Here is a 25,122-nt window from a genome sequence, read left to right on the forward strand (position 1 = left end):
ATTTATTTATTTATTTATTTATTTATTTATTTATTTATTGTGAGACAGAGTCTTGCTCTGTCACCCAGGCTGGAGTGCAATGGCACGATCTTGGCTCACTGCAACCTCTGCCTCCCGGGTTCAAGGGATTCTTGTGCCTCAGCCTCCAGAGTAGCTGGGACTACAGGTGCATGCCACCACACATTTTTGGAGAGTGAGTTTCAGATACCATGAGATTTTACTTCAAAATGCTTTAGTATACATCTCTTGAGGACAAGGACATTTTCATACATAACCACAATGCTATCATCACACCTAATAAAATTATTTACAATTTTTATAATATTCAAATTGTTACAGTTGCTCAAAAAGTCTTCTATAGATTCATTTTAATGTTTCTTTTAATCCAAAATTCAAAGGTCACATGTTGCATTTAGTTGTAAAGTTTGTTTCAGTCTCTATTTTAAATTTAGTTTTTAATTTGTAATTGACACATAATCATCCATATTTATGGGGTAAAATGTGATGTTTCAATGGATGTATACATAGTATAATGATCCAATCAGCATAATTACCAAATGCATCACTTTAAACATTTGCATCTAGATAATCCTCCTGCCATATTTTTTTAAATGACACTGATTTATCTGAAGAATACAGGCCAATGGTCTTGTGGAATGTCCTGCATTCTGAGTTTGTTTGAGTGCTTCCTCACGAACATTTTTGGCAAGAACATTTCATATGTGATGTTGTGTACTTCTTATAGAATCATATATGTATGTAAATAGTGTCTAGTTGTCCCAGTATTGCTGGTAATAAATTTGATCACATGGCTACGTGGGTGAATCATGTGGGTGATTGCCATTATCTCTTTACTGTAAAGGTCCATTTTTCACTTCAGAATTCATGTGTGATGTATAGAGTGATTTTTAGGACCACATACTCATCAACATTTTCCCCACATTTGGCATCTATTGATAAGCTGCCTAATTTATTTACTTATTTATTTTTTGAGACAGGGTCTTGCTCTGTTGCCCAGGCTGGAGTGCAGTGGCACAATCACAGCTCGCTGCAGCCTCTATATCCCTGGGTTCAGGTGATCCTCCCACATCTGCCACCCAAGTAGCTGGGACTACAAGTGCATGCCACCATGACCACCTAATTTTTGTATTTTTTGTAGAGACGTAGTTTTGCCGTGTTACGCAGGCTGGTCTTGAATTCCTGGGCTCAAGTCATCTGCCCGCCTCGGCCTCTCAAAGTGCTAGGATTATAAGCTTGAGGCACTGTGCCTGGCCTATCTAAATAAATCATTATACTGGAAGCTGCAAAATGGTGATTTTCTAATGTTATTATTTCTCCTACATGTATTAGCTGAATTATTCTGTAAGGAAGAGCTTTATGTTTTTCCTTTGATACGCAGATTTCATTTCAGTTTAAACACTAAGATAAGACAAAAAAGCCTTTCCCAAGATTTCTTCAAGTCTCCAGATCTAGCTTGTCTACTAGAGCAATTTAGGATGACAGTCTTGCAGGTGGGAGGCAGGAGATGGGGTAGTTAATAATAGACCCCTGGCTCTGCATGTTTTACAGGAAAATAATGAATAAGAAAGTAATAGTTCTCTTTACATGCTTACATGATTCTAGACAATACTGGCAGCAATCATCAGAGATGGTATAGCAGCTACTTCCATAAAGCATAGAGTACTAGGAACTCCTTAATTTTTGCATTATTTTGTAGTTATCATGCTGCCTTACAGATTTTAAATTATTGACATTTTGTCCATGTTCCCTCGACTCACAAGGTGACTGACCAGCAGTTTCTTCCACACTTCAGAGATAGGATAACAAAAATAGGCCCTCTTGCTGTGTCTTCTGTCATTCTCACAGGACATCTAGAGCCTGGATTCAGAAAACATCTTACTTTCTATAGCTCCATACCAAATTGTCCTCTCTCCTGCCCTTGTTCGAACAGCAACTCCACTTTTTCCATGTCAAGTAGCGTTGATTAAGTGTCTGCAGGTCATTTCTTCTGGTCATCTTTGTAAGTTCCAATTAGCCAGTAAGTGCTGAATGCTTACTCTGTATCCAGAACAGAACTAGATGCTACAAAGGGTCCTATATTTAAAGGACTTAGTCCCTATCTTCAAAGAGGTTATCTGAATGGTGAGATAAAAATCACCGAAAAATGGAGCTGAAAGATAATCTAAGCTTGTGGGGGTATCTATGAATGGTTTTTAGAGGATTGGTACAAGAAACTTAAAGAACTGGTGCAGAAATTTGCAGTATCTGTGTTGTGCTGGGGCAAGTGTCCATGGATTTTATGAGTTTCAATGAGGGTTGTGACCCTATCCCTCCACCATAAAACATTAACAATGACCAAGAGAGACAAGTTGGACTAGCTATACAGTAGCTATTTCTCTTTGCTGATGTTTCCCATGGTCAATGGTAGTCCATCACGCTAGAAAATACAGTGTCAGCGCCAAAATACAGATTGAATTCTATGATTGGGTTTTGGACATTCTTTCTTGCCATTTAAACGTGACTTAGCGTTATTAATTAAAGCACTCAAGGCTCATCGTGACATTCATAGGTGATTCTGTTCTTTTTAATTTTTTACGGGTACATAGTAGGTGTATATATTTTGGGGTACATATTTTGTTACAGGCATGCAATGTGAAATAAGCATATCATGAAGAATGGGGTATCTATCCCCCTCAAGCATTTATTTTTTGAGTTACAATCCAATTACACTCCATAGGCAATTGAAATCTTATGCCTGAGAGAAAATTGGGAATAGGGCTGCCCCACTAATCTGAAGTTTGGTTTGGAACTGAGTACTGTATCAGGACACATTAACATTATCTTCATTCTTGTTGATAATGTTCTCTTTCTTTAGTATAGCTAGGGTGAGTTTGTAAAGCCCTTTCATGTCCTATGACCCACTGACCCAGTGAGATTGACAAGGCAAGGATTGTTAGTATTACTTTATTAAACAAAACAAAACAGGATATAAATGGTACAGCTGGGTGTCAAAACGATTTTCTCCAATCCCTTCTTTCTCCAGCTTATCTTGCTCTCTTAACCAGGGCAGCATTTGAGGTGGGCTTCTAGGCAGATGAATTCAGTTATAGTTTTCAGCTGTGTAATGCTGACAAAACATGCTTCTATTTTAGGTCTTCCGTGGAGGTAGGCTTGAGTGCTAGTTTTGGACTTTCTTCAGACTTTTGCTCAGTCTATGATACTGTACTGACCTTGCAAAGCCCTTCTAGTTCCCTGCATGAACATTTCAAGGGCAAAGTCATAAATGGCCATCTTAATGGGCTGGTCATCATCTCAAATTGTGATCCTAGGAATCAGATTCCTGGTTTTCTACATCAGTCCTGCATAATATGATACGATATGATAGAAGCTACATAAGTAATTTTTAATTTCCTAGTAGCTATATTAAAAAAGGAAAAAGCAGGTAAAATCAGTTCTAATAATCTATTTTATTTAACACAAATATCCAAAATATTACCACTTCAACATGTAATCACTATACAAATTAAGATATTTTGCTTTTTTTGTACTAAGTCTTTGAAATTCAATGTGTGTTTAACATCTATTTCACATCGCAGAACTAGCCACATCTTACGTGGCTAAATGGCTAGCAGTCACTGTACTGGAAAACACAGGGATAGAAAATTCTTCTAGAAAAAAATACAGTGAAGAGAAAGCAGCTCCTTTCCCTCTACTGATAATGGAGAATGAGTTAGGCAGTGATTCTTTTATTCTGACATTAATCATCATAATTTATCAGTCATACATCATCATAGAGAACCTCTTCACATCACAGCAAAATTAACAAAATTACTTTCCAGTGACCTAGTGAAAATGGAAGAGGTTTTCATGGGGGAAGAGATGAGAGGGGGTGAATGAGAAACATTTCCTTTATATGGCAGATGCGGGAGTTTCTTCATGATGGGGAGAGCTTCTAGACCTTACAAAATGTTGAATAGGATGATCCATACACACAGGCAGAGAAAACAGGCTATGATAGAGATGGGCTACAAGGTGTGCATGCTCCAAAAATATGGTCATGTATCCTGCTATATGCCTGACAAACCTTCCATTAAAACATCTTTTTAACAAACTTTTTTTTTTTTTTTACCCATCTACTAAAATGTGCAGAAAGAAGAGTAAGTCCTTCTGAGTCAGGGGAGGTAGAGAGCACAAGCATGAATAAGACATAGATGCTGCCTTCAGTGAAGGTCTCCAAGGGAAGACAGTGGATAAGACAGGTAGGAGATAAATGTCCATTATATGATGAAGATGAAAATTGTCCAACTGGATCTTCAGAAAACCCCTGTTAATATTCCATTGTTTCTGAGTTAGAAGCACATGAAATAATTACCCTTCACTATTTACCAGTTACATAGGCATACACTGATTTGTTGAATTTGCTTGAAAAGTAGAGCCGAAGATCCTTTGAAAATGGAAGAAGTTATCATGGGGGAAGAGGTGAGAGGGGGTGAATGAGAAACATTTCCTTTATATGGCAGATGTGGGAGTTTCTTGATGATGGGGAGAGGCAGCTTAAGGTATTAGGCACTAGACTCCAGCGCCCAGTGACCAGGGGATAATGCTGAAAGAGAAGGGAGGGCAGGAGCGAATATCGTGAACACAAACTTTGTCTATTTCAAGAGCTTTGCCCCTTCCTGGACTGGTATTAAATGCATATCTGAGCAGGTAAATGCAGTGCACGTGTTTACATTGGGGAGGTAGCGGAGAGTAGTAGTTTAGGTCTAGGGTTCAAGAGTCAGCTATTTGTGTGACTTTGGAGGAAGTAATTTAACCGCTTTGTACCCCACCACCCCCAGTTTTCTAATAAGTAAAAAAAAGTCTTAATAGGATTTAATTAGGTGCTATACAGAGTTTAGACCAATGCCTGACATATGGCATTCATCCAATAAATGTCAATAATTGTGATTCGTTTTGGCATTATGTCAGTAATAACTATTAGATATGATGCTCCTCTAATTTGTTCCTAAAGTTGCATAAGACTCGACTCTATATTAAGGAATCCTGCTAAAAAGTAGACATATTCTAATGAGAATCTCCTTAAGATGGCAAAACTGGGGCAAAGAGATGAAAATGACTTGCCCAAGGGCTCAGAGGCTGCTCCTAAAATGGGGAGAGAGGCTATTTAAGGCAATGGTGATGGATTTCTCCAAAGACAAGGGTTTGATACACGTAGAGTATGGAACCGGAATCCAGGCTGTACCACTTAACTCGAGGCGTCATTTGGGAAGTTACCTGATTTCTCTGAGCCCTGGATTGTGCACCTGCCAAATAGGTATAATAAATATACCTACAGTTGGTGAAACTCAATAGCATGAAGTATGAAAACTGCGTGTGGTCTGGGCCCAATAAAATCAGCCTCTCCATTGATTATTATCATTATTATTACTATTGTTATAACAGATCTTTAGGCGGCGTCAGGAAGTGCCTGTCTGGGATGCTATAATGCGTTTGGCTCACCACTATGCCCCAGCTCCTGGCACCCAGTAAACACTCAGGAAACGTTTGAGGAATGAATATACGTCATTTGAGGCAAGAGAGGGCAGTCGGCTGACTGCCTCCGGGCTTAGCTCTCCCCTCCTCGCAAAAGCCGGAGCCCGAAGCAGCCCGTAACCCGGGAGCCCAGGCACTACTTGGCAGCGGGTGAAACCCACCTCGCCCCAGTCGGAGCTGTTGGAGAGCGCCCCGCCTGGACGCGCATCTCTGTGTGAGCGGCTCTCTCCCAAGCCCTTATTTTTCTGGTTTGCGGTTTATTTACTTAAGCATTTACAGCTCCCAGGAGCAGAGGGACTGCTAGAGGTAGGGTCAGGACTGAGGTCGCGGTATGTATTTTCTGCCTCCCAATCTCAGAGCCCGCAAGTCACAACACGGCTCCTTTATTTGTGCACCGGAGAGGTCTGCGTTTCTTTACCTCCTGAGGGGCGACAAAAGACACGCAACTCGGGCTCAGAAAAGTGCTCTCACGCGACTTGCCTGTGTCTCCGCTTGCGTGGACCGTCGCTCCCAGGCTTGGTTTTTCGTGCAAACCCGAGCAGGGCGGAGCAGATTAAATAAAGACAACCTCGCGCCTTTAATCCTTGACCGCAAACACTGGCGTTTTTGTGCCCCGGATTTCTGAAATTCTTGGCTCGGGACCCAAGGCAGGGGGAGGGTGGGCTTGTAAAAACTTCCCAAAGCAGAAATCCGAGCTCCTAGCCCCTCCCCGGCCCCAGTGACACCTGGATTCCAGGGAAGGGGGGCAGCCGGAGGAGAGGCGTCCCCAAGGGTTGCGGGCGCTTCCCAGGGGTGGTTTTGGATGGCAGGCTCCAAGACCTACCCACCCAGCCAAGGTACGGGACAAGCAGCCTGAAAGCCTCGCAGGACGCCCCTCCCCTGTCCCCGCGCGCGTCTATTTAGGGCCCAGCCCGGGCGCCCAGGGGGTTCTGGGACTTGTAGTCCCTCCCCGCTGCCTCAGGCGCCGCCACCACCCGGTACTCGGACTACATTGCCCAGGGAGCTTCCCGGCCTATATAAGACGCCCGGAGCCGCTTCAAAGTGCAGTAACCATGTGGATGTGCTGCTGAAGCGTTTCCTCAAGCTCGCTGGGGTGGGAGGAGAGGAGGAGGAGGAGGAGGAGGTGGTGGTGGTGGAGGAGTAGGCAGGGGGTGGAGAGAGAGAAAGCGCACGCCGAGAGGAGGTGTGGGTGTTCCGCTTCCATCCTAACGGAACGAGCTCCCTCTTCGCGGACATGGGATTACCCAGCGGCTGCTAACCCCTCTCCTCGCCCTGCTCCCCCAAACCGGCGTGGCTCCCCGGGCACCAAGGTAGCGGCTGGGGCCGGGCAGAGGGCGCGGGGAGTTGGCACTGGCTCCCCCGGCGCAGAAGTTTTTGCCCCGGTCTCGGGGAGATATCGATGGATGTGCATGCACTTGGCATGCATTTGGGGGTTCCTTTACTGCGGGCACTGTTTTTGGAGGAGCTCATTTGAGGCTTAAAAAACAAATATCCTCGACTCTAGTGCGTGGCTTTGGGGGCTCCCTATTCTGGACTGGTGTGGCATTCCCCCAAGTTGGAAACTGTTGCTGCAGCTGCAGGAAATAGTTTTTTTTTTTTTTTTTTTTTTTTTCGGAGAGAGGTTGTGGGGGTGTCATATGTGAGCCTGCTCAAGGAAATAATCTTTCTAAAAATGTAGCCCTCTCTTGCGCTCCATGGTTGGGAGAATAATGCATGTGTGGGGGGCCCCCGTGGGGAGGGTTTTTAAAAACGGAAGAAAACCGGGGAAGCGGTGAGGGATGAAGTGTGGACGAAGCTCATGTCCAGTGAGGATGCGGGCTTCGGATACTTGGCCTCCTCACCGGGAAACAAGTGCTTTGGGATCTGCCAAACACTTCCCTTAGTTCCAGCCTCCCGCACGTTCGAAGTTTGTGCGTGCCTAGTCTCACTTGTCAGTTACATCCTGGAAATAAGAGTAGTTACCTGTAATCGTCGCCCAAGCGATCCCACCAACCTGCCTGCCAAATTTGGAGGGTGGGGTGGGGAGGGGTCTCCCCAGGGAAGGAGGCTAAAGAAGTTGGAAACTTGTAATTTGGAGCACTTCTGTTAGAGACTCATCTTCCGCGGTCTGGTACTCAGTCTTCTTTCTTTCTAAATATTTAGGAGCGACTACAGAGGAGCAGGATTTGCACCCCTCGCTGGGCTTGTTTTGGCAACAGAGTGCCTGACCGGGTCAGGTGAGTGTGGAAGCCTGAGTGCTATAGTCAATAATGAGTTTTTGTCCTAAGCCTATTTTAAGTTCTATCTAAATCGCCAGTGAGGTGGGGGGTAAGAAAGAAAAAGAAACTCCGTGGCTCAGCCTTCAAAATTTGCCTCTGCCTTTGGTGAGGGCTTTTGGGAGCAGAGGTCCAGTGGACTGTCCGTTTCTTGGACGTAGCTCAGAACTGAAGGAGCCTGAAGGTTTATGAAAGAGGCGGGGGGAAAGGCCATTAAATGGAGCAATAAAACGGCGGCCCATTGCCGGTCTGAAAAGCGTGCTGATTATTTAAATTCTAAAGGACGCAGTGCATTTCATATGCCAAGATGTGTAAGCAATATTAACTGCTTCTCTCCTTCAAAAAATAGTCACTCTTTTCTAATTTTGAACGTGTGCTTAATCAGAGTAGGTTGGATTGCAAGAAATGAAAGTGGTTGCTGCAAGTTGAAAGAATTAGAACTTTAAAAAGGGAAGTGAGTTACTGGAGCTTAAGATAGTAGCATCCAGCCCTTGACTCGAGCCACCTGAAAGTCAAGGAATCTGGCAGGGCCCTGTTGTTTTGGGGCCTGTGGTGGAATATGAGCTGAGAGCAGCATTTATCTGTAAACACAACAGTTCCTATTTTTTCCCCAAAATGGTCAGACTGCATTTGAAGAGTGGGAGGTTTCAGCGGGTGCACGTACATCACTATTGCTGCAGATTTGGCCATCAAAAGTTTTTTCTCCTAAAATGCTCAGGAACATGGTAAATAACAGGGTAACAGAGGTGGGTAGGGGTGGGTGGCTGGGTCTTTGTAACTTTTATAACATTCTAAATATTTAGCTGTTCCCTGGGCTACAATCTTTGGGCTTTTCTAATGAGAAAATAAAAGTCAGACACTTCATTATAGTGGTATAGTGCTTTTGTTTCCTGTTGATAAGATCCTTAGGAGTACTGGCAGAGTGAGAAGCATTTGGATGTGAGAACTCTAGTTTCTTCTTGTTCTTTTATTGACTCACATGGCTGTGTGGGTGCTCTTAAAGCCAAAGATTAGGTCCAGTTCCCCTCTTCAGAATTAGCTGTACAACAAGGAGAAACTGGTCCACAGACTGTTTTCTAACTGGTTGCTAAAAATAATAAGATGGACACATTAAGTACTTGTAAGCCGGGTCCACAGCAATGTATCTCACAAACTCTGTGCAACAGATGCAGGTGAAGAAACTGAGGTGCAGAGAGTGAAATCACTTGCCCAGTAGCTAGTACAAAGTAGGAGCAAGGTATAACCTCAGGTGGTGAGGCTGCACTGCATCCCACAAATGGACCTAAGTTGAATTGGGGATGGTGGTGGTGAGAGGGAAGCAAGGAAAAGTGGTAAACTTACTGCTATTGATGAAATAACTTGCTTACAGCCCACCAATGACGAAATAGTACTTAACATTGATATAAGAAGGAAAGGATGTAGCCACAAACATAGGGATAAAAGAGTGCAGATATTTGAGGAGGTATTAGATGTGTAATGAGTTCATTTTGGAAAATCTGAATGGGAAGAGTAAAAAGAAACAAAGCCAAACCACAAGGAACATTATGTAAGTTAAGCATTAGGCTCACCTCCTGGCTGAAATACCTCTTGATTATTTACATCAAAGCATCTGAGTAGGTTAAAAGGATCAGGCATTTCCCCATCTGAATAATTCGAAAGTTTAAACTGCAGTTAGTCTGCAATGTGAAACATTGATACCTTTTCATATACCTTGCAGTTTGCTTTGCAGCCAGTTGTGCAGATGTTTTTGTTCTCCATTTTTTCTTTCAAGTTCGTGTGTGTGTGTATATGCACATGTACGTTGAAAGTACAATCTGCTCTTTGAATAATTCAAATCAGAACAGAAAATCCTTTCAAGATACCGTTCTTATCAGGCAGGGAAAGTTCTTCATGTTCTAAATGAATTACTCTGGCTCTTGCATTGAGACCCGTGAAAGTCATTTGGGGTTGACAATGGTATCGCTTTAAACAAAGTGATTGTCTTTTGGAGGGAATTGGCGTCTTTTCTTTAGGAATGAGAAGTGGAATGGCTGCTTAGAAAAAAAAGAGATAGATGAACTCCACAGAAAGATCAGCAGTCTTTTTCTTCAAAATATTTTCAAGTGAGGAAGATCAGAGTGTTGGTATTACAGGGAGGAAGGAGAGTGGGCAGAGAGAAAGATAAAAAAGAAACCTTTAATCCAATGGTGTGCAACCAACTGACTTCCAGAGGCGGGGGAACATCACATGGCTTTTCAACTCATTTATAAAGATATCATGGAAACTCTGTCTGATTTCTTCACAAGCAGCTCTTAGAAAACAAACCAAAATGAAACAAGCACCAAAGATGAACAACAGAAAAAACAGCCAAAATAAAAGTAGGCCTGAAGTTAGGTTTCTAGGTCAAGCTGTCTTTGGCTACATTTCATTAAGGAGTCTCTGCAAGGCCAGTGTCTATCTTGTTTACTATTGGTTTGATTTTTTAAAACAAAACACATTGCATTTGCAGGCTGTCAATCAGAAGTGCATGCAGTTGTTTTTTTGTTTTTTTTTTTTTCATTTTTGCTGTTTTAGGTTTGTGCATAGCTCAATTGATGAATGCAATTAAGGCTTGAAGTCAGTGATGTGAATGACGTAACTCCTGTGCTTCCTTACAATTGTCTTGGTGTCTGTGGTTCTGAGATGATTGCTAATGAGGATAAGCCAAATACACCACTGAAACCGTCACCCATTCAACTTTGAGATTTCTGAATTGGATGTAGTTTAAGGCACATGGTGTGGTAAATCTATTTAACAGACTCTAAGGCCTGTTCAAGTTGTTGTGTATGATTCAAGTGTTTTATTCTTTATTCAACAAATTTCTTAAGCACCTGCTATGTACTAAGGTGTATTCCAGGTGCTCAGGATATAGCAATGAACAAATCATCCTGTTCCCAAGAGGCTTACATCCTAGTTAGTGGGAGGTAGCCAATATAAATAAATAAGTAAGTATTACAGTATTAGAGGTAGTAAAGGCTACGGAGAAAAAGAAAACTGGTTAAGCGGGGAACTGAAAATAACAAGTGGAGAAATTAGATCCCTTGTGCATTGCTAGTGGGAATGTAAAATGATGAAGCTGCTGTGGAAAACAGCATGGCAGTTACTAAAAAAAATTAAACATAAAACTACTTTATGTCCCAACAATTCCACTTGAAGGTATATACTTTAAAAAATTGAAAATAGGGACGTGAGCAGATATTTGTACACCTGTGTCAGTAGAAGCATTATCACAGTAGCCGAAAGGTAGAAACAACCCAAGTCTATTGATGAATGAGTAGATAAACAAAATGTGAAATATACGTACAATGGAATATTATTCAGCCTTAAAAAGGGAATTCTGACACATGCTACAATGTGAATGAACCTTGAAAACATGCTAAACGAAACAAGCCAGAAACAAAAGGATGCATAATTTTATGATTTTTCTTACAGAGGCATCTAGAGTAGTCAGATCCCTGCAGACAGAAGTAGAATGGTGATTGCTGGGGGAGAGAGAAGACAGGAAGGGGGAGTTAGTGTTTATTGAGGATAGAATTTCAGTTTGGAAAGATGAAAAAGTTCTGGAAATGGATGGTGGTGATGTCGCACAACAGTGTGAACGTACTTAGTGCCACTGAGTTATAACATTTCAAAGTGGTATATTATGTTATGTATATTTTACGGTAATTTAAAACAACAAAACATGATGAGGGGTATTAAGGGAGTACTCAGGTGGGGATTAGATCTTTACTACATGACATCTCAGCACAGATCTGAAGGAGGCAAACGAGTTAGCCCTATAGATATCAGGGAAAAAGTGTATTTCAAATGTCAGAGCAGCAAGTACAGAGGCCCTGAGATAGGAGTGGGTGTGACATGTTGGAGGTAGGAGAAGAAGGCCAGGGGAGAGTGCTCCGAGTTCAGGAGGGAGAGGGAGTCAAGGTCCAGACCTGTAGGGACCAGATTTTGCAGGTCAACAGTGGTTTATCTGAGGACTTGTAAACTCTCACAGAATTCTCAGTGTGGTTTTCAACATCACAAAACTACATTGTCCTTTCCGAAGAGGCTCTGGTAAGGTTGGCAGGATCACATACCAGATGGGAACTCGATAGGGGGTAAAACCCAGATTTCTGGACTGTCTGGTTAATGACAGGACTTACCTGGGATTGTAACTCACTTCAGTAGAAAAGGAAAGTTTGACAAATAGGTGAACATACAGTTGACTTGAAGAGCAAATTCTAAGAACTCAATGATAATCATGGAGTTTCAGCACAAACCTTCTATGTCCTACCGCCACCCTGCGGTGTATCCCGTGTCATTTTAAGAGATATTTACAAGGAGGACTAATATTCTGCTCTCCAGCATCCTTGGGGAATTAGAAGCTTCACATCAGTGATTCTCCCTAATAAGTGAAGTGAACCCCTGCGTATGTGCAAACTTAAAGCAAACCTCAAATTTTATTACTTAATACATAAGATAGTCATATTCATGTAGCACACACCCTGGACTCTGCTACTCAGGAGACTGAGGCAGGAGAATTTCTTGAGCCCAGGGGTTTGAGGCTGTAGTGCACTATGATTGCATCTGTGATAGCTACTGTACTCCAGCCTGGGCAACATAGCAAGACCCCATCTCTATTTTAAAAAATTTTTTAAGGAGAAAATGATAGCATATTCATTGTAGTGCAACATTAGGAAATAAAGATGAGCAATGAAACAAAACAAAGCAATTCCAACTATTCGAGATTAGGGTTTCAGGCTTTTCCTCTAAGCATGTATATGTAAAATGTATGTATATATTTAAATTTCGTAAAAAGGGACTTATATAGTACCACTCATTTGGTAAATCACTTTTTTTTTTTTTTTTTTTTTTTTTGAGACGGAGTCTTGCTCTGTAGCCCGGGCTGGAGTGCAGTGGCCGGATCTCAGCTCACTGCAAGCTCCGCCTCCCGGGTTTGCGCCATTCTCCTGCCTCAGCCTCCTGAGTAGCTGGGACTACAGGCGCCCGCCACCTCGCCCGGCTAGTTTTTTGTATTTTTAGTAGAGACGGGGTTTCACCGTGTTAGCCAGGATGGTCTCGATCTCCTGACCTCGTGATCCGCCCGTCTCGGCCTCCCAAAGTGCTGGGATTACAGGCTTGAGCCACCGCGCCCGGCCGTAAATCACCTTTTATACATCTGGAACATCTTTTCTAAATGTGTCTACCCCTTTGATGGCCTTTCATTTTTACTGAGTCTATGTTTATACTTCCTAGATATATATACATATGTATATAGATATTTGTAAAAAATACATATAATAATTTTACACATAAACATATTTAACAGTTTGAATTAGGATCCAAATAGGGTAAATACGTTACAAATGGTTGATATCCACTAATCTCTGTATTTCTTCTACAAATCTTTTTTCCGTGCATTTTGTTGTTGTTGTTATTGAAGAAACTGGGTGATACACATCTCCACAGTTTAGACTTTGCTGACTGCATCAGTGCAACGTGGTTTAACATGTTTCTCTATCCCCTTGGTCTACTATAATTTGGTAGTTAGATGTAGAGGCTTGGTCAAAGTTAGGTTCTTTTCTTTTTTAAATTGAGAAGGGGTCTCACTACGTTGCCTAGGCTGGCCTTGGACTCCTGGTCTCAAGCAGTCTTCCTGCCCTAGCCTTGCCAGTAGCTGGGACTCCAGTAAGTCTACTCTGTAAACTTTGCTTAGTTGGGTGTAAGATGTTGGATGTCTACTCTTGTTATATTAGCACCCCTTGATGCTCACTACCCGAATCCATTAGTTCTTTAGTCTGTGAGAAATGGGCTGGTAAAGTTCTTGAGATTTTGACACAGCCCTTGTAGTCTGTGCTAGCTTTTTTTATTTCTATATAACAAGATGTTCTAGGCTCATCTTCTCTATTTCTTGTCCCAGACCAAGAATCAGCCTTTTCTTCAAGGAGCCTTTGCTCTTTTAAGAGGGGAATTTTTTAAATTTTGTTTTTTCGAGACAGGGTCTTACTCTGCTGCCCAGGCTGGAGTGCAGTGGCACGATTTCAGCTCGCTGAAACTTCTGCCTCTTGGGCTCAAGCTATCCTCCCACCTCACCCTCCTGAGTAGCTGGGACTACAGGCATTCACCACCACATCTGGCTAATCTTTTGTGTTTTTTGCAGAGATGGGGTCTTGCCATGTTGTCCAGGCTGGTCTCAAACACCTAGACTCAGGCAGTCTTCCCACTTCAACCTCCCAAAGTGTTGGGATTACAGGCACGAGACATCACGCCTGGCCAAAATGGTATTTGGAGATCTCCACTTAGGGCCAAGATCATCCTCATCTTACAGACGAGAAAACAAATTAAAATGAAGAAAACTTAAAATTTGAATTTCCTAGGTGAAAGCATTTCCAAAATGCTATTGACCTATCCTTGCCTTTTTGCAAAGAATTCTGAACATAATCTAAGCTTTTTAAAAAAATTCGTTTTGGGTTTAGCCTTCGTGTCCTGAGGCTGAGACATCGTTGTTCTCCCCAGATGGGCAGGAATGTTACTCTTGTTCTGTATACATGTTTTTCAAACTCTGTGACAACCCACGAAGAGGTTGTTAAATTAATTTAGTGGGCCTTGATGAACTTTTTATTTTTAGTTTTTGAGACAGGGTCTTGCTCTGTTGCCAAGGCTAGAGTACAGTGGCATGATCTTGGCTCACTGCAGCCTCAACCTCCCAGGCACAAGCGATCCTCTCACCTTGGCCTCCTGAGTAGTTGGGACCACCAGTGTGCCCCACCACTCCTGGCTAAATAATTTTTTTTTTTTTTTTTTTTTTTTTTTGTAGAGATTGGGTCTCCCTATATTGCCCAGGTTGGCCTTGAACTTCTGGGCTCAAACCATCCTCTTGCCTTGGCCTCCCAAAGTGCTGGGACTGGAGGTGTGAGTCACCAGGCCCGGCCAAACTTTTTTTTTAATGACATAACCTAGAATAGAAAACATGGAAGTGTATTGCATGGATACTTAAGAAGAACTATGTACGTCACAACAAAATTCTTTGTCTCACATGCACAATGAACATTGGTTTGTAAGCTCAATATTTTCCTTACTCTGAGCTGCTGTCAAAAGTTTGAGAAACACTATACTACATCTTTGCCACTCCAAGTGTGGTCCCCAGACCAGCGTTACTGACATTAACTGGGAACTTGCTAGCAATTGCAGGCTCTCAGACCCTACCCCACATTCAATGAATGAGAACCTACATTTTTGCAAGATCCTCAAGTGATTTACACACACGTGAAAATATGAGAAGATCTGCATTGGAGGATGCCTATTCCTGTGCTTTTTCAGTCCTTGTCATTTAGTGGTTCCTTTGCTTTTTCATGGCTAGCTCTCACTTGTTGAAGCTGAAGCTGACCTTTGTACTTTTCCCGTGCAGTCTTATTTTTAGTGAATTGGAAAGGTAGGCTAATCACCAACCTGAGGTGAGAGTAAGTAGCTCTCGCATGGTTCCCTCTCCGACAAACATGGGAACTTTCATGCTTATGTTTGGGGATGCTTTTATTGGCTCTTCAGATGAAGACAGAAAGAGACCAGAAGGTACATGTACCCCTACTTAGAGTTGTGCAGTCACTGCTGTTCACCTGCTGTCATGGGACACTGAGGAATTTATGTTTCATCATACTTTCTGACCTGTCCCATCAGCATAACTTCTGGACTGCTTGATATAATGCAGCTCATCAGAAGAAGGTGAACATAAGAAGAATATCACTAGCCTCCAAGTTTCTTGCTGTTCATTTTCATTTCAGAAGGAGCTTTATCTGGGAAATGATTTTCTTTTGCAAGAACAGCTTAAAAGCATCCCAGGCACATATTTCTGAACAGAAAAAGCTGATATGACACCCAGACAATGGACGTTCATTTGTTTGCCTTGTTGTGTGTGTGTATATTCTGCCTCATGTGTCCCTCCCCACCCTCCTCTGTCCACCTCGCCAAATCCTTCTATTCCTTAGGGCCCAGCCCAAATGCTTCCTCCTCTGGGAAGCTTTTTCTGATACTTGAAAATCTGTCATTCGAAACTCCAGGGCCCTGAAACCTATTTTCCTTATGGGCCTTTTGTTTTTTTAACTCATAAGAATACCTGGCACACAGGAAGTGCTTACACAATTAAGTAATTTGTATATGTTTTTTTCTCCCTTTGAAGGCTGCTTGGAAAAACTGATTTTCTATATCCCTCTTCTTTTTTTTTCTTTGAGAAGGAGTCTCGCTCTGTCACCAGGCTAGAGTGCAGTGGCGTGATCTCGGCTCACTGCAACCTCTGCCTGCCGGGTTCAAGCGATTCTCCTGCCTCAGCCTCCTGAGTAGCTGGGACTACAGGCATGTGCCACCATGCCCAGCTAATTTTTTGTATTTTTAGTAGAGATGGGATTTCACCATGTTGACCAGGATGGTCTTGATCTCTTGACCTCGTGACCTGCCCACCTTGGCCTCCCAAAGTGCTGGGATTACAGGCGTGATCCACTGCACCTGGCCCCTGTACCCCTCTCCTGATTAAATATTTCTTAAACTGGCATCTTTCTTTGAAAAGCCTTACAGTCAGGCATTGTGGCTCATGCCTGTAATCCTAGCACTTTGGGAGGCCAAGATGGGTGGATGACCTCAGATCAGGAGTTTGAGACCAGCCTGGCCAACATGGTGAAACTCCATCTCTACTAAAAATACAAAAAAAATTAGCTGGGCATGATGACGGACACCTGTTGTCCCAGCTACTTGGGAGGCTGAGGCAGGAGAATTACTTGAACTCAGGAGGTGGAGGTTGCAGTGAGCTGAGATGGCACCACTGCACTTCAGCCTGGGTGGCAGAGTGAGACTCCATCTCAATAAAAAAAAAAAAAAGAAAAGCCCTTTATTGCAGAGGGTGATGTGAGGACTGTGAAGAGATATATTAAGCATTTCCTTTTGATAGTTTTTGAGGTGTTGTTCAGTACAACTCTAGAGGACATTCGTCTTGGGAAACTGTTGAGTATTCATAAAAGGGAGTGGAAAAATCAGGTAGTGAAACCAAGCTGCTCTCAGGTCATAATGGTGTTGCCCTGGTGAGCCACAGGATAGGGACTCCGCAGTACCGAGTGTTGACTGCTTCTTGGGTAAGGGGCAAAACATGGAACATCTGTGCATCTGTTTCCTCTTCTGTAGAATAGGTGTAAAAATAAAAATACCTGCTTCGGGTCATTGCTGCCGAGTTGTCTAAAAACAAATGTTTGCAGAAGGCCTTACAGATAAAAAACAAAGCAAAACCTATCTATGTCCTAGAGCAGTGGTTCTCAATGGGGAGAGGGAGGGTGATTTTGTCCTCCAGGAGACATTTGGTATCATCTGGAGACATTTTGGTGGTTCTGTCTGGCAGGCAGGGGTGGGGTGCTACTGGCATTTTGTGAACAGAGGCCAGGGATGCTGCTCAACAGTGCACTGGACAGCCCCCCGACCCCAATACACACACACACACACACACACACACACGCACACACACACACACACAACGGAGAGCTCTCTGCCCCAGAATGTCAGTAGTGAACAGGTTGAGAAACCCTGTCCTTGAGTGAATTTTTCAGGCTTGGTGAGACTTTTATCCCTCTCTGAGGATATTGACCTAACTAGATTTGCTGTTTTTTTGAGGTTTGGGCTGTGTGGGCAGAGGGGTGTCTTTTCAGGCTGGGACTGACTTCAACTTTTTAACAAAATAAGAACCCTCCCCCTCTCGCCCCCTCCCAAAAACCCAAAAACCAAAAAAACACTGGCCTTGGTATCTGGAGCCCTGTGGTCTAGCTTTGGCCACTCGTCGGGTGTGTGACCTCCAAGAAATCACTGGGCCTCAGGTTTGTTTTTTCTACTCGTAAAATAAGGAGTTTTAGCTAAATGCTCTCCACTCACCAAATCTGCAGCTCTCTGCCTTGGAAATGTTGAGCTTTGGGTTGGCTTCTCTTACTTTGGCCTTGAAGAGTAGAAGCCATGAGACCGAATGTCAGAGTGGGCATCTTTTTTGAGAAATAACTGTAGATACTGTACCTGGTTGGGGAAAAGGTTACTTAGCAGACATGTCTGAAAAAGTGAGTAGGTTAATTTTTGTATGTGTATGTGTGTGTGGCAGGGGGAATGGAGAATGGGCAACATTGTATTATACTAGAGAATCATTCCTCCGAACTTCAGATTTACAGCTGCTATTTCTGGGATGTCATGAAGGGCCTTGCTTAAAGTTGAAACTTCTGAGTTGGTGACTTCCTTTGGGACTGCCTGAAAACGAAAGCAGAATACGATTTTCTATGCTCCCAGAGAAGTGCTTTTTGCAAGAGAATAAATTATCTGATGATGGGGACATGCTGCATTTCTGAGGACGATCTGATTAGCAGCTAGTGGGACAAGAAGGCAAGGAGGGGGAGCTGTGTGAAAATGTGTGGGGAGGAGGGTGGCATTGTGTCCAAGTCAAAAATGTGCTGTTCATCCTCATTTCACAATAAAGATGATATCGCCAAGCATCTTTGCTCAAAGGAAGTCCAAAATTAACCCTGAGAGTGCCCAGGAACAGAAGCAGAGACTGTTGTAAAGGGAGCCTTTTTCTCCCCCTTGAACAAGTCAACCGTAAACGTGTTAGGTTTTCTCTACCCCGTATTTACAGCCATATTACCATATATGTACCTGGGTGAGGACATCGCAGGGAGACTTGTGCTTACTCTGGAGGGAGTTTCCTTGGCCTCTTGCCAGGAGATTGATCAAATGCCAGCAGCTCTTCCTTTTCCTGGGCATACTCCTTTTTTTCCTGTGAAAGACCTCATGGTTTGCTGGGCTCGGCCCATCGTTAACCTGCCCTGCTGGGTACTGCTTGACCTAAAAAGTGAAACGGTGCTTTTTTGTCTTCATCCTTATCTACGGTTCTGAGGGGCCAACCGCCTTAAGGCCTTTTGGCTCGCCAGGTGCTTTGAGCAAAAGCCCTGTGTGTAAGCCCCTCTCTTTGCACCTAACTTTAAAGGAAGCTTTTTTTTTTCTTTTTTTTTGAGAAGGAGTTTTCCTCTGTCACCCAGGCTGGAGTGTAGTGGCATGATCTCAGCCCACTGCAACCTCCACCTCCCAGGTTCAAGCAATTCTCCTGCCTTGGCCTCCTAAGTAGCTGGGACTACAGGCACAAGCCACCATGCCTGGCTAATTTTTGTATATTTAGTAAAGATGGGGTTTCGCTATGTTGGCCAGGCTGGTTTCGAACTCCTGACCTCAAGTGATCCACCCACCTCAGCCTCCCAAAGTGTTGGGGTGACAGGTGTGAGTCACTGTGCCTGGCCTTGAGGAAGCTCTTTGATTTTTATTATTTTTTAAAGCAAGCAGCAAGAAAACCAGCACCAAAGGACTTTGGCAAGGGGCTTTTGTCTTTTAGGAGGTGGAGGTAGTGTGGATATACCAAGAAAGAACGGGGAAGGCTGATGGATTTGTTGTTGGCTACGTTTTTTAGCAGAAGAATGTCCAAATGCAGGTGCTTTGGGGCCAGGTGGCAAAGCTTGGCGACTGGAGATAGACGCAAAGGGTGCTGTGTGAGTGAGATGCTGGCATTCACTCCTCACCTGGCTGTGCTTTGCTGGTTCTGGTTTTATTAGGAGTAGTGGGGAAAACATTCTGTTGGAGTTGGCATTGACATGTCCAGGTCAGTGCATCTCATGTGTCCCTTTTGTATATTCACTTGTCATTTGAACTTTGCTGTTTTGGCAGAGCTGATCCTCTGCTGATTATAAGCCTAAGAAGTTTAGAAAGAGTAGTTTATGAGAATAGAAAATAGAACAGATTTGAAAGTAGAATTACGACAGCGAATAGGAATGCTTCCTGTGTCCCCCTTTCTATTTTCTTTTTCACAATTAATTGTCAACATAACTATGAGATAAGCGCTCATTATCCCCATTCTGCAGATGAATAAATTGAGGGCCAGATAAGGGAAGTAACTTGATTGAGGTTACAAACTTCCCATTACATTTAGAATAGAAGGCCAACTTTTTACCCTGGCTTGTGAAGTCCTACTGACTCTGTCTTCTCTACCCTGCCTTTAACCTCTACTTTCTTCCTTTCCCCATTAATGCTGCAGACGTTGGGCTGGCTTTCTGTTTCTGGAATTTGCTAAGCTCTTTTCTGCTTTACAGCCTTTGTACTAGCTGTTTGCTCTACCTAAAATGCTCTTCCGCCTGATTTTTTTTTTTTTTTTTTTCATGACTGCCTCTATCTTGACTTTCAGGTCTTCGCTTAAACGTCTCATCTCGTTTCTTCTGACCAGCCAAAATTGCATTGTCACTTAATCATATCACCCAGTTTTAATTGTTTGTATGTACTCATCACTATCTGATTTGTCTTGCTTATTTCATCTGTTTCCTGTCTGTCTGCCCTCACTAGAATATAGGTATCATGGGAGCAGGGACTTTATACGTCTTGCTTTGATCTGTATCCCCAGTACCTAGTGTAGTGGTGGCGTATAGTAGGTATCAATACATATGTTCTATAAGAAGAAAGATTTAAGTTTCAAATCGAGCAGTTCACTTTCTAGAGCCCTGGCTGTTCAGTTGTATATTTTACATTTTCTTCCTGTTAATATATAAAGTTTCCAAACTTATACAGTGAGAGTCCTAAGCATACAGTCGATGCCAGGGCAACTCTTAAAGAAAAGTTTATGGCAACAGTTTTCAAACTTCTGGCTCTCAGGAGCTCTTTACATGCCTAAAAACAATTCAGGACCCTAAAGAACTTCTATTGATGTGAGTTACATCTGTCTATATTTACCATGTTAGAAATTAACACTGAGAAAATGAACACTGAAAAAATATTTTTAAAAACCCATTACACATTAACCTATTGACATATTTTTAATGAACAATAAGAATATTTTCCCAAACAAAAATTTTGTGAGAAGAGTAGCTTTTTTTTTTTTTTTTTTGCGAATCACTTTGAGATCTGGCTTCATAGAACATAGTTGGATTCACAGATCTTATATCTGTTTCTGTCTTCAGTCTGTTGTTACATCATGTGCCTTGCAGCCTCTGGAAAACTTCACTGTACATGTGTGAGAGACTGAGTGAAAATGAAAATAATGCCTCGATGTTATTGTGAAAATAGTTTTGACCTTGAAGTTTCCCTGACTCTTGGGCCACCATTGAGGGCCACCAGCTCCTAGAGTACATAGGTAATTTGAAATGTGGGGTTGTGGCATGGAACATTAGAGAGAGGGAGAAATTGAAGGCTTAAGAGACAGAGTGCAACTGACCATCTCTAAGTCTGGGTATTGTATCAGATCTTCCTGTTCAGAAATAAATGCACGGGGATACTTTTCAGTTGTTTTTGTAACAAAGCAAAATAGTTGTTTTGCTTCCTAGTTAAAGCTCCTTCTGAAATGCAAAGGAAAGCTGCGAATGTGGAAGCTAGTGGTACTTGTCTTACGTTCATCTTTTTCTTAGGAGCAAGATTATACCAAGCAGTCCAGAAGCTCTGCAGTGGGATGGGTCATTAAAAAATTATAAAGCATAGGTTCCTCTCTGTGTCTGAGAATAGCAGCTTCAAGTGTAACTTCCTTTGTAACTGTTAGTCTCCAACCCTTACTTGATTCTTTTTGTAGCTTTTGGCCTCAGATGAAGTTGTGTCCTACAATAGAAATTAGATTGATGCCTATTGCTCTTAGGTTCTGTCATAACTGGTGTTTAAGGAACCAGGGTAGAAGCTTTTAATAATAGATGAGCTATATTCTGTGCTAGCCAGCTTCGCTGTTTAAGGAGGTTAAATGATTACAAATTCAGGTCTCTGGGGAGTATTTTGCATGTGTCTTGGGTCAGTGATATATAAGATTTTCACTGTTAAGGTAATTGTGTGGTAAAATACAGAGGAGCTTGGTCATCAGGAAATTAAAGGTGCACTGTGGGGAGGAGGTGAGGGGGTGCAGGCATGGCAGGGGATCCGAAGTACCTGATTCTCATGCTTAGAAGGGTCTCATTTAAGGTCAGACTGTCAGTGGGACTGCCCTGCCTCCCTATTACTGAAAGTCAGACTGTTCCGCCCCAGTAGCCAGGCGACTTCATCTTAATTAAATATAGGAGGCTTGCCTTTGTGTCTTGGTGAAAACCGGCAGGTCTGTGGTTTTGGCGTCCCTTAACTAGAATAGAGTCAGTTTCTCATTTCCTCCCAAGCCTGTCCACCCTTGAGGATTAAGTGATCCCTTAGGTAACTTCTTGGTTAATGAAGTATTCTACTTTAGCCTCAGTTTCGGGAGTTGTTAACTTTTAAATTTGGAATTCTGTGTAGGTGAAAATCGAGTTTTTTTTTTTTTTTTTTAATGAATGTAATGCAATTAGTTAAGTGTGTGCAGGAGAAATAATAGATGGAAAAATTTCAATAAATGAGTTTTCTGCCACAGTCAAATGAGTGAGTTTTCTATCATACTAAAAGCTTTTAGAAAAAAAAAAAAAATTCCAAACCTATCTTGAGCTGCTGCTTAAAATTAAATGAACATATTTCTTTTTTAGTGAGGCTGTGCTTTGGCCTGTTTTAACACCAAAGTGGAAGAGGTTCTAAATATTGAATTACTATCCCTTTGAAGAGGTTTCTACCACCCCCACTGCCAGCAGGGGACCTAGATTGATGTTAGAAGGCGGGGGAGTTGAGTTGAGGTCTGGCCAGCTTGGGTATTGTGAGTTTGGGTACTGAAAAACAACAGTACTTTGGAGATGCTGTCCAAGTATCAGCCACCTCGTGGGCTTACAGAGGATTAAAACATTTCTGGGATCCTTGTTTCTCCAGATGCATTTCCTACAGTATTGACCAGGTAAGCAACATTCATCAAGTAGAGGAATCATACGACAGAGGTGAATGAAGACTATGAAGGAACAAAAACGAATGTTTTCATTTCAGACTCATTCAGACATACAGAAAATGAGCATAAAGGGCCAAGTATTGTGTTGACCATTTTATGTGAATTATTTGGTTTACTCCTTACAATGACCCTGAGAAATATGAAAGGTTGCCCCCTTTTTTACAGATAAGAGAGCTGAGGTTCAGAGAAGTTATGGAAGTTGCTTAAGGACACACAGCTGGTAATTTATGAGGTTAGAATTCAGACTCACATGTTCTGAGTCTGTTTCCAAGTGTACACTCTTGTCAGTACTCCAAGCCATTTTGGACATGTGGAGGGGATGGTCAATGGGGATAAAAGTTACAGTATCTTTCCAGGGATAAAAGTTAGATATTTTGTTTCTTGCTTCCAAATTTCTCATAGAAATCTATTGAAAAGGGCCAGGTAGGCTTCTGTTCTTCTTGATCCAACACTGTAAATTTGGCTTTAATTTGTTTTGGAAAACAGTCACCTAAAAAACAAACCGGGTGTGGTGGCTCATGCCTGTAATTTCAGCACTTTGAGACACTGAAGCAGGAGGATTACTTGAGGCCAGAGTTCAAGACCAACCTGGGCACCACCACAGTGAGACCTTGTCTCTACAAAAATAAGAATGAAAAATTTAGCCAGACGTGGTGGTATGCACCGGTAGCCCTAGCTACTCAGGAGGCTGAGGTGGGAGGATCACCTGAGCCTGGCAGGTCAAGGCTACAGTGAGCTATGATTGCACCACTACATTCCAGCCTGGGTGACAGGGTGAGACCATGACTCTAAAACAAAACCAGTATAAACTCTTCTAGGCAGCAGCAAAGATGGCACTAAAGTGACGTTGAACCCATATTTGACTGCTTGCTGTATCCCAGGTACTACCAGGTACTAGGATGCAACAGGGAAGAAGACAACTAAGGTTCTTGCCCTCATGAGTTTGCAGCCTAGTGGAGAAGACAAACAAGTGAATAAGCAATGTTAGGACAGTGGTAGTAGACCCAGGTTGCTATATAGAAGAGTATGTTGGAAACATATAACCCAGATTTGGGAGGTCAGAGAGGGCTTCCCAGAGGTGGAGACATCAAACTGGGACTGTGAAGGTGAGTGGCAGTTAGCCACAAGTGGTGGTGGGGGAGGGAGGGAAATACCTCAGGCTGCAGAGACAGCATGTGCAAAGGCCCGGGGAACAGAGCATGGTGAGGGGCCTGGAAAAAAATCATTATGTCTGGAGTATGGAGAGCAGGGGGAAAGGTAGGCAGGGCTAGATCATGAAGAGCTCCAAAGAGATGTTGGAAGCTTTTAGGCGGGGAAATGATATGGTCTGATTTATGTTTCTAAAATATCATGTGGGATGTTGTATGCAGAATAGATTGAGGAGGAAAGACAGATTCAGAGAAATGAGTAGGAAGGCCTTAGGGAGTCCAGTTGAGAAATGATACTGGCTGAGACTGGTTAGCAGGGGCAGGGGGAGCTAGAAGATTCAAGAGAGATAGTAAAGCTTAAAGTCAGCAAAAATTGATGCTGGATTAGACTTTTTCATTCATTTATTCAACAGATATTTACTGAATATCTACTATGTGCTAGGCATTGGTGTTTGGAATACAGTTGTATATAAAACACATCAGATCTCTAGAATACAGCTTGTGCCTTGTAGGGTGTCAGACAGGAATTGCACAAATAAATGTGAACTTGTAACTGAGATGAAGGCTGGGAAGGAGAGATCCATGGTGCAGAGTTTGTAAGAGTAGAATTTAACTTCATCTGAGGGGATGGGGAAGATTTTCTGGTGGAAATGGTAGTTGAATTTAGAGCTGGAGGGTGACTTGGCTATAATTAGAGCAAGGGGTGGGGTAGGGATGAGAGTGTTGTGGGCTTGAGAAAACAACACAGGCAAAGGCCCTGTGGGAGGGAACATGAGAGAGGGAAGACTGGAGGAGCCACCAGGCTTTGCTGGTGGTCACTGAGAAATGGCTATGAAGGAGGAACAGATTGGGCAGGCAGGTAAATTGTTTTTGGTACATTGAGATGCCGTGAGCCGCCAGGAGCAAAACTCTAGTCGCTGTGGGTCATGAGAGACAGATTTGGGAATCCTCGTCATGTAACAGTGACTGGAGCCAGCAGAGTGGACGAGAAGACCAGGAAAGGTATAGAGAAGGTAGAGAGCAATACAGATTCTGAAGGGCAGCTCTGGCTTCTCTTCCCCAAAGAGATCTCTCTGCATTTTTTTTTTCTTTATTTGCACCTTTCTTGGGAATAGAATCAAATCCTCACTGCCCCCCCTTTTTTAATGCACAGCTCTGGGAGCAGTTTCAATACAGGGCAAAGGGAAACTCAGCCAGAGGGTGGTGTGAGGCTCAACAAAGCTGCCACAGCCCCTCTGCAAGAGTATCTCCCAGAGGCAGTGATCTACTTTTCTTTGCCTTGGCCAAAGCCACCCTGGAAGAACCCTGTTTTAACAGGTGATTCCACCCATCAGAATGGTGG

At 42.8% G+C, this 25,122-nt stretch overlaps 1 protein-coding gene across 1 annotated transcript in view; it reads left to right on the forward strand.

The window, feature by feature from the left end:
• Positions 1-6,663: 6,663 nt before the first annotated feature.
• The window catches only part of LOC105477623 (inositol 1,4,5-trisphosphate receptor type 1), a 356,056-nt gene continuing 337,597 nt past the window's right edge, over positions 6,664-25,122 (forward strand). Inside the window, exons 1-2 of the mRNA XM_071092119.1 lie at positions 6,664-6,842; positions 7,675-7,748. The gene's annotated coding sequence lies outside the window, so the exon portion shown is untranslated. The remainder of the gene's footprint in view (positions 6,843-7,674; positions 7,749-25,122) is intronic.

Source organism: Macaca nemestrina, chromosome 2 (assembly GCF_043159975.1).
Source record: "Macaca nemestrina isolate mMacNem1 chromosome 2, mMacNem.hap1, whole genome shotgun sequence".
NCBI lineage: Eukaryota > Metazoa > Chordata > Mammalia > Primates > Cercopithecidae > Macaca > Macaca nemestrina.